The following is a 10,174-nucleotide window of genomic DNA, read 5'->3' as shown; positions in this document are numbered from 1 at the left end:
TCCTTTATTTTCTCTTTAGCACTCTGCCATTGCACCTCTTTTTGTTCTATGAGATCCCTCTTAATCTACAATACTTTAACCTTTGTCAGCCCCTCTAAATAATTCTTGTGACTTCTTATGCATATCTCTTTTTCTTTTATTTCTACCCTGGTTTGTAACTCTACTTTCATTTTATCCCACTTACTAGCTTTAAAATCTGAAGAAATTTATATATTTCTGATTAACTCTCAAATATTTTCCACTACCCATTCCTTAACTTGCTCTCTTTTTAACAGTAGGTGGGGAGCACCAGTGTCTCACATGTACTTCAGTACCCTGCATTTTTATCCTAGTTATTATTGGCACATGATTTGAAATAGTTATTGGATGTATGTCAGAGCTTTCAATTAAATGCACGTTTCTGTGAAATATAATGTCTGTCTAATCTAGCCCAGTTATTGTACCTTGGGGACTAATATGCAAATTCAAGTTCCTACTACTGAATGCACATCTTCTATACCAAATATTGCCGTAGATTTCTTCAGAAATCTACCGTATTTTGTTATATTTTCTCTTCTAGGTCCCCCAGATACATCTTCACTGTTGCAAATCAAGTTCCACTCTCCACCTATAAGTAATATTCCTGCAGAAAGCTGATTATTTCTTCCAAAATGTTCATAAGCTCCATAATAGCAGTTTTAAGTGGAATATAAATACATGCCATCATAATCCTTCTCCCTTGCCAGTAGTCACGTACTACCACATATCTACCATTACTATCTATTTTCACTCTTCTATCACTAGTGGAGCTCTTCTAGCAATTTATATAAGTTCTCCCCTTTTATGTTTTCCCTGACATTCTGCTGAATATCCAGTCTGAGATCCTTACTTTATCAAATTAACATGCTCATTTCTTTCCATACAAGTTTCCTGTAACTTTGCTATTTTCACTCTGGATTTCATAATATAATTCAATACTCTTAACTTTTCTGTCTATATATGTGAGACTGTTCATATTCCACAATATGCTTAATGTCACCATTATAATACAAAGTTGTTATTCTCACCTTTATTTCCAGGTTTTGTGTTACATGCATCCATTATAGTTGGCACATTGATCCTTTATCCAGTTGTTTCTTGTCATCTCCATTTCAACCGATGTCACACTTTATAAGATTTTTTGTTTTGATGAAAACCCTCAACAAAACTAACCTATTAACTTAAAATAAACACATAAAATCATGTACCTATTCAAATAATGAAGTTTAACCCTCCTAATAGGAACAATTGTTCCAAATCAACAGCAACTCACACAGGCATTAACTAACCTAAAATTAAGGTTATCCATTCCAAAGTGTGTATTACAGCCTGTGCTCCTACTTATGCCTATTGTTGTCTGTTCTTGTCTCATCATCACCGCAGATGTGAAAAACAGCTGATATATTTTCAGAAAACAATAACTTTTAGCCTTAAGAAAAAATGCACTGGTTATCTTTAAATAAAATAAAAGTATACATTGATCTAGTAAATGCATTAAAGCACTTAGTTAACAGAAAAGTTGCTATCTTTTATTCACTTCCAATAATTTCAAACTTTACTTTTTATTGAGCTGCTTGTCCTTGTACCTTTTAATTTCACATTGATGTCAGTAAACAATGTCCAGACCTTTTGATTTATTGCCTTCACATTTAGTCATCTTGCTTCCATGGAAATGTAAGAACAGAATGTACTTCTCAACTAACACTGAACATTTATTTGCTAAAGGAAAATTATTCATAACATTGTTGTTTCGCATGTATTTTAAAAAAGCACTTGCTTAAAAAAAATTGTTATTAGATTAATCTAAGAGCATTAATCCAAGCATCCACCTATGCAAAAGTAAAATAAAACATTTCAACTTGCTATTTATTATATTATATTATATTATATTATATTATATTATATTATGTTAAGTACACTTTTACACCCTATTCCCCACCCCAACAGCCCAAGATTACAATCCATTAATCCAAATGTGCTTTTGTCCAGTCTTTCTTCTCTTTTTACATTGTAATGCCTACATTTCTTAAAACTAAAAAAGAAAAAAAGTACTTCTTTACTTTAGTATCTTCATCACGCAAAACATGAAAATGTTTTACTGTATAACACACAATTTATATAATGAAATACTTTATAAAGTATTGTTAAGAACAAAAATAGTTTTTCTTACAGTTACTTTCTCTTTTTCCCTCTTTCTTTCCTCTTAGTATTGTTCCAAACATCAATGACATGAAGTGGGCATATGCTTGCCAGTCCCCCCATGTTTAACAAAGTCAACACAAATCCAGTCTTTCTCGGCTTCTTTTTCTTATAAAGAATTTTCACATATGTGATTTATGCTTTATAGTCTCACATTTATTTACTAATTTCAATGTTGCTGATCTTCTTCCTGTTCATCTCCATCTCCCATCCCCAGACACTGGTTTAAGTCCAAGGTACTCCCTATTCTTGTAGTCAACTCATGTGCTTTTTTTGTCTCTCAACTATTTTTCTTTTGAATATTGGAAAAGGTTTCACTGGAAAAGTCTTTCTATTAGCTATCCAATGAATGCTAAGCAGACTCCTTTCTGTTTGATGGCTCACTTTTTGTTGGACAAACTTTTGTATTTCATCCTTTGCCTGTTCTGCATCAAAAAATGAGTGATGCTCTGGAAAACGTATTCTGTAGACAACTGGATACAGCAGCTTGAATCCTACACCTGCCTGTTAACATTCCCAGATTGCTGAGAGAAATTTGTTTCTCTTTTGCCTGGAGTGTAGTGAATAATCATTTTCTACAAACACTCTACAGTGTTCGGTTTTTAAAATTTTTCCATTCTGTCTCAGTTTTTTAGGATCAAACCTTTCTGTTGGTATGATTGCATCTTTACTAATACAGGTCTTGGCTGCTTCCTTGTGGCCAGGTTTAGAGCATATGCAGAATGTGCCCTTATAATTAACAAATCCTGTTGTGGAATACCAATCAGGTTACTTATTTGTGCTTTCAAAAATTTAATACAGTCTTTTCTTTCCAGTTTCACTGGTACAGCAGAAAATTTCAGATTTTTTTTCTTTGTGCTTTGTTCTCTAATTCTACCATTTTTTTGAAACAGCTCTTCTTGAGTAGTCTCATACTCAGCCAGCCTTTTTTTCATTTCATCCTCTGATTTTTGCAGTTTTTATCAGTTTATCTGAATAGCTGTTTAAAGCTTCTTCCATTTGCTAGCCTTTTGTTATTTGAGTTGATATATTCCTTCAATGTTTCATTTATTTTAATCAGCTCTGAGCACATTTGACTTATTTTCCCTTTAAATTCCTGGAAGCCATCTGTTTTACTAAAGCTAGAGCTTAAACTGCTTTTTGCTGAACAGCTGCTGGACTTATCCCTGCCAGCATGCTCCCTTCCCATTTTCTAGATGATTTTCTTTCAGTCTCTCTATACTTGTCTTTGTATGCATCCAGGCAGAGTAACTGAGTTTTACTAAAACATGGAGAATTACTAGTCCTTAACTATCAGTTTCTTTTTTCATACTGGGAGAAATGAAATTAAGCTGTTGACCAGTTTGCAGCCATCGTGGAAAGCCTGGCTAATCAGACTAGGATGCATAACCCTAGGGAGGTTTTGCCTGTCAAAGTATGTCTTTTTTTTTAGAAGTTCATGTCAAAAAGAAGCAAAAAGTCAGACATGTATTTTTCACTGTCTAATTTACTTTAGACAACAGCGATTTATTGGACTTAGCTCAGGGCTTAGTTCGTGCTCCTGACCTTACCACTTCTGGTGTTTCTGATAAGAGCAAAAGGGATTCTTCACTGAGGATGTTCAAGACACTGAACAGGAATATGATTGGAGGGGGTAACTTCTGTTTTCTATCCTCGAGTTTCTGATTCTGAGGAGAGTATTTCTTATAGTTTCATAGTTTCATAGTTTGGTACTAGGCTATCTGCCCTGGGGCATTTATAAGCCTAGCCATAGTGATGTGGCTTTCGCCACCCCATGTAATGGTACAAAAGTGTACAGAATAGATATGGAATACTGTGCCTCTGTCTAGTAGTGACACAGTGAAGACCCCCTTACATAATAGAATTAGTTTACTGTGCCTCTGTCTAGTAGTGACACAGAGATGACCCCTGGGGTAAACCTACGATCTACCATCCACTCGTCAAGATTTCTCTTGAAGAGAGTCAGTGAGGGGCTCTGCCTAACATAAACTAGGATTCTGTTCCAGAGTATGGGAAGCCTCTGAGTTATGAATCTGTCCCTCCAGCATGTCCTGTTCATATTTGTGCTGAGGTTCAAATCTTTAGCTCTTGTGGTTCTGATGGATTTGGATTTTTTGAGGTGGAGCATGTCCATCAATTCCTGATTGGACATGGCCTTGTACGTCAGGCACAGATCACCTCTGAGTAGGCGGTATGCTACTGAATAGAGTTGGAGTTTCTTTAGTCTGGCAGCATATGACATATGTTGGAGACCCTTGATCCTCTTGGTGAGGTACTTTTGGGGTCTCTCTAGCTGTTGCAAGTGCCGGGTGAGGTACATACCAAATGGGGCATTGTACTCAATCATGGGCCTGATAAGGGAGGAGTACAGGGGCACAATGACCTCCTTTGATCTGGATGTGAATACCTTCATGATAAGGTATGCAAGGTAGAAAGTCTTTCTAACCACTTTGGCAATGTGGGTGTCAAATGAGAGGTCGCTATCGACTTGGGTCCCCAGGTCTCTGATTACTTTTTTTGTACTCAGTGGGTTACTGCCTATGTGATAGTTTGTGGGCACTTTGTTTTTCCCAAAGGGGATGACTATACATTTTTTGGCATTTAGTTTAAGGCCATGATTCCAACACCAGTTGTCCATTTCAGTGAGGCCTTTCTGTAGGATGTATGTGTCAGCTGGTGTATCGACTATGGCGCCTAGTTTGCAGTCATCTGCGAACTTTGTCAGCCACAACCCACCCATGTTTGTTTTCACATCTGAGAAATAAATGCTGAACAAGAGGGGTCCCAGGACAGAGCCCTGTGGGACACCACTTGTCACTGGCTTTGAGTCTGACATGGCTCCAGCGATTCTGACTTTATGGGTTCTATCCTTTAGCCAGTTTGCCACCCATCTTGTGACATATGGATTTACATTTAAGCTGTTGAGCTTGTCTATGATGCTGGAGTGGGGTATTGTGTCGAAAGCTTTAGCCAAGTCCAGGTAGGCTGTATGGACTGCTTTGCCCTCGTCAATAGCTCAAGTGACTGTTTTGAAAAAGTCAACCAGGTTTAAAAGGCAGGATCTGGCTTTTACAAAGCCAAACTGGGTGGGATCAAGTGTCTGTAAGTCCCCAATGTCTCTGTTTATTAGTTCCATAATGATTCTTTTCATAGCTTTGCAGACCAGGCTGGTTAAGCTTATGGGGCGGTAGTTACCAGGGTCAGTAGAGGTGCCTCCTTTGTGGAGTGGGACTACTGTTGCTGTACGCCAGTTTTCAGGTACATATCCTGTAGTAAGGCTAAGGTTAAATAGCATTTTGATGTGCGGGTTTAGCTCCTCCTGGAGTTCACATAGCACGCAACCCGGGATACCGTCGGGTCCCATTGATGCTGTGTTTTTAGCTTTGCTGAGGGTGGTTCTCACCTGGACATCTGAGATGACAGGGAGGTTACAGTCAGCTGGGATAAGTATTACATCTTTTGGGGGTGAGGGAGGGGAGAAATTTGCACTGAACCTGTCTGCCAGAATGTTGGCAATATCTGTGGGTTCAGTGTATTTTTTGTCATTGTGAACTAACTCTGAACTTATCTGAGGGTTTCCACCCAGGTTTCTAACATAGTTGAAGAAGGCCTTGTGGTTATTTTTAGTGTCCATAGCGATTTTTCTCTCAAAGTTGGCCTTGGATGTTTTTATGAGAGAACGTAGCTTTCTACTAGTGCTGATCAGAGATGCCTTCTCTTTATGGGATTCTGCTCTGTCGTGCAGTAGCTTCCTTCTTTTGTTATACAATTTGTTTATGGCTGGGGTCCACCAGACAGGACGCCTGCCCTTGGTGGAGAGGGTCTTGGTTTTATTTGGGATTGCATGATCCATGCATTCTTGGAGATGTCTGTAGAAAGCATTTGTGAAGGATTCTGCATTGTGGGATGTGGTTTCCACTGTCCCAGTGGGCTTAAAGGATACCATCTCAGTTTTAAGAAGTGTAAAGTCGGCTTTTGAGAAGCTTTTCACTGTAGTCTTTTGTGTTGGGGGTGGAGGTGGGATATGTATATCCAGGGCGATTAGTTTGTGGTCAGACCTCATTAGTGAAGGGTATACTTCCGGTGTGGAGCACTTTGTCCCCATGTTTGTGATGATCAGGTCTAGTATATTATCTCCCCTTGTGGGAGAGGTGACTAGCTGTTCCATTGCATTTGAATTTATGAATTCGAGGAACCTTTGGGCTAGGGTGTTTGAGCTAGAATAATGCACCCAGTCTATGTTAGGGTAGTTGAAGTCTCCCAATATGATGCTGTTTGGTGAGACATTCATATCCTCCAATGTCTTCAGGAAGGCTGAGTGGGGTTCCTGAGATTGGGAGGGTGGTCTGTAACATGCTACCAGTTGTATAGCAGTTTTGCCTATGGTTAGTTGCACCTGGATGGTCTCTGATGCTTCATGTGTTGCCACTAACCTGGAGGTGTGGGTGTCCTTGATGAATATGGACACTCCCCCCTCCCTTTTTGGTTTGGCCTGAGTTTTGGGGCCGAAATGCATGATACGAGGTATAGCCTGGTATTGCTGGGGTGCTCTCAGGAGCCTTGAACCAGGTTTCAGTTACTGCACAGACATCGATGTCCTCCATACTGAGGAGTGCTTCAAGAGCCTGCATCTTGAGATTTAGACTTCTGGCGTTGAGCAGCATTACCCTTAGTTTTTTTTCATTTTTGTTTTCTAAGGAGGTGGGTTTGTCCATTGGAAGGATTTTCTTTTTCTGAATGCATATCCAGAATTAATACGTTGTTTCAGTGGGAACACAATGATCTTTTAAATAAATATTATGATTTATTACAACTGGAATTTCCTGAACCTACTTAATTTTCTCCTGTTCTTCCAGCATTGGATGGTATATTTATTACAGTCTGTAACTTGTCTAATAGCCAGACTGCTGCCCCAAAGAGAGCAGATAGATTTTATAAAGTTCCTCAGTCTTACAAGTTTTTATTTTCTAGCACCAGATCAGACACAGCAGTGATTTCCCTGGTAAACCCATCTGCTGCTAAATATCTGGTTAATGCCAGTCATTCTCCCTCTGGCAAGGAGAGCAACACTTTTGAAAGATTTGGGGAAAAGTGTTTTCTTCTGCATTATTTATTTTTAGAATCCTCAGTTGTCAAGCTGACATGTTAAAGTTTATGCTTGTCTCTTTTAAGAGTATGAGGAACTTTATGGCAGCCTTTCCTTCACCTGAGGAAACAACACATTTTTGTAATATTTGCATAATCGCATTGCTTCTGGGTCTCAAGTGACTAAACATTCCTTGAAATGTGATTATGATTCAGCTGATACCACTTCCAGAACTACTGTTACTGGAACTGTTATGAGACGGTTTTCTTAGTTGCATACTTCACATCTTCCCAAATATGTTAAAGCTGAAATTTGAATCCTCCATTAGATATAGAGGTAGTCTTTTGACTATCTGATGCAGATGTCCTTAAAAGTACGATGAGATAGGGAAGCTGACTCAGGGAGTTTCTCAGATTTTTCAACCTTCCCTTTCCAAATTTGTTAAGACTTTTACTGTTACCTTTGTAACATTTTATAAAAAACAAAATAAGCAATGACAGGGGACATGTAAAAGAAAGGAAGAGTCCTCCAGAAGCAAGGGCAAGTCTAAATGATTATCTTCAGAATCCCCTCCCCCCACTGTGGCAAGATTTTAATTGTTCCCAAAAAATCTGAGCCCCCATTTCACTCTTTGGCAACAGGTAGTCTCAGACACATGGTTTTGTGGGTGACTTATTCATACAGCTGGCAGTGGGAATTTCTCCCTCCTTTTCATGTGACTCCTCATCATCCGTCCAATCAAACTTTTATTTTCCATCCTGTAATTTAGCATCTTCTAAATCAGGAGGTTATAGATCAGTGATGGTGAACCTTTTGGGTTCGGTGTGTCAAAAATTCAGAAAATGTCTAACATGACTCTGCTTACGTGTCACCCTATCCCCAAACAAATAAAAAAATAAAATAAATAAAATAAAATAAATAAATAATACATAAATAAATAAAAATAAATAAAACAGCATGGCTCTCAATACATCAGGGAGAATCTAGAAATAAGAGACATGGACAATTTTAAACTACTAGTACTATTAATCTGAGACACTGACAGAAAAAAAATGAATGTGAATTTATATACATTTTCTAAAGTAAAATTAGTCTATAAATCTAATTATTGTTATTATTAAGTGTAAAATGTCGCCAGTTTTAGTAGAGATTAAGAGGGACAGTTGAGAAGAATGTAAAAGAGCACACTCTTAGAAATCCAGACTACTTCCCCTTTGCAGATGTGTAACCACAAAGAGAAAACAATGTCAGCACTGCCCTTTGCAGACTTTATCGAGAAAGTATACCAAAATAGTCTGAGGTTAATAACTTCCTTACCTCTGCAGCAGTGTTGTTGAACTGTCTCCTGGCACAAAATAAGTCAATGCACTTCACTCAAGTAACAAATGCAAAAGCAGTTTCTTTGGTAACTCGGGTGTTGGTGAACTCTGGTATGTCACCCAAAATGTCATGGTGTGTCACCATTGATACGCATGTCATAGGTTCACCATCACTGTTATACATGTTGTCCCTCCTTCTAGGATTGGGGTAAACTTTTATTCAAGAATATTTCTGATGCTAAAGAAGGAAGCTTGAAGGAGTCAGTCCTAGAGCTTTCCTTTTTATACCATTTTGTCACATGTCTAAAGTTTAAAAAGTTATCCCTTCATGGCCTATTACCTTTCATTTCCAATTTAAGTTTTTTTTTGATGATTCTAGATTTAAAATATGCTCATCACGTTCTAACAGCACCAGATTTTAAACATTCTATGAAGTTGTCTTTGTTTGGATCACATTTTCAGTTCTTTGCATTACCGTTTAGGTTATCGACTTCTCCAGTGGTATTTACAAAGTGTCTAGCTCTAGCTCCAGTAATAACCTACTGATGACTGCAAGGTATTCTCATTTTTTCTTATTTAGATGACTTGCTTATCTTTGCAGTCTTTTCCAAAGTGTCACAAATTTAGGCTAGAGATCTCCTGCACAAACTGAGGTTTCAGTTTGACTGCTAATCACAGGATCATAAGATTATATGAGGTTACTAGGCTAACATCCAAGGGCCCTTACAAGCTAAGCCACATTCAACCCATGTTCCCAAGAGTGTCTGGTTTAAGCAGACACTAAAGTCAGCACCTATTTCCCCTTTCCAAGAGGGACACAGGTGGAACCCCCAGTGTGAATTTCTGGTTACCCATCCAATCATCCAAATTACACTTAAATAGGCCCAACAAGGGGCTTTGTTTAACATGAATAGGAAGCTTGTTCCAAAGGTGGAGTAACCTTTGTGAGACAAATCTGTCTTCTCAGCAAGTTCTGTTGATATCACTTAACAGTTTAAGATCCTTTGAGCAAGTGACCCATGTGCCATTTGACTTGCAAATGTGCAGCATTTCCATTAAATCTGGGTCAGAGATTGCTCTATATGCAAGACACAGGTCACTTCTGAGCAGTATGTATGACACAGAGTAAAGTGACAATGATTTCAGTCTGTTCGCTTAAGATAGATGTTGAAGACCCTGAATTTTCTTTGTAAGGAACCTTTGTGGTCTCTCAAATTGCTGCAGGTGTTTGGAAAGGAACATACCAAAGGGAGTATTGTACTCTATTATTGGCTTGATAAGGGAAGAGTACAGGGGGTTATAACCTCTTTTTTTCTGGAGGCAATGCCCTTGCTTATGAAATGAGCAATATAAAATGTCCTTTTTACCAATGTGGAGACATGGTGGTCAAAGTTAAGGTTGCTGTAAACCTGTGTGCCCAGATCTCTCATTACTGACTGTGTGCTTAGGGGATTGCTATTGATGTGATCGTTTGGAGGAATATAACCCTTGTCAAAGGTGATGATAATGCATTTTTGCATTAAGTTTAAGACTGTGACTTTGACACCAGTCA

The sequence above is a fragment of the Protopterus annectens genome, chromosome 17.part0 (genome assembly GCF_019279795.1).
Source record: "Protopterus annectens isolate FY-2018-M chromosome 17.part0, PAN1.0, whole genome shotgun sequence".
In the NCBI taxonomy this organism is placed as follows: Eukaryota; Metazoa; Chordata; order Ceratodontiformes; family Protopteridae; genus Protopterus; species Protopterus annectens.
The sequence above is the reverse complement of the archived record's forward strand: the minus strand, read 5'-3'. Positions refer to the sequence as shown.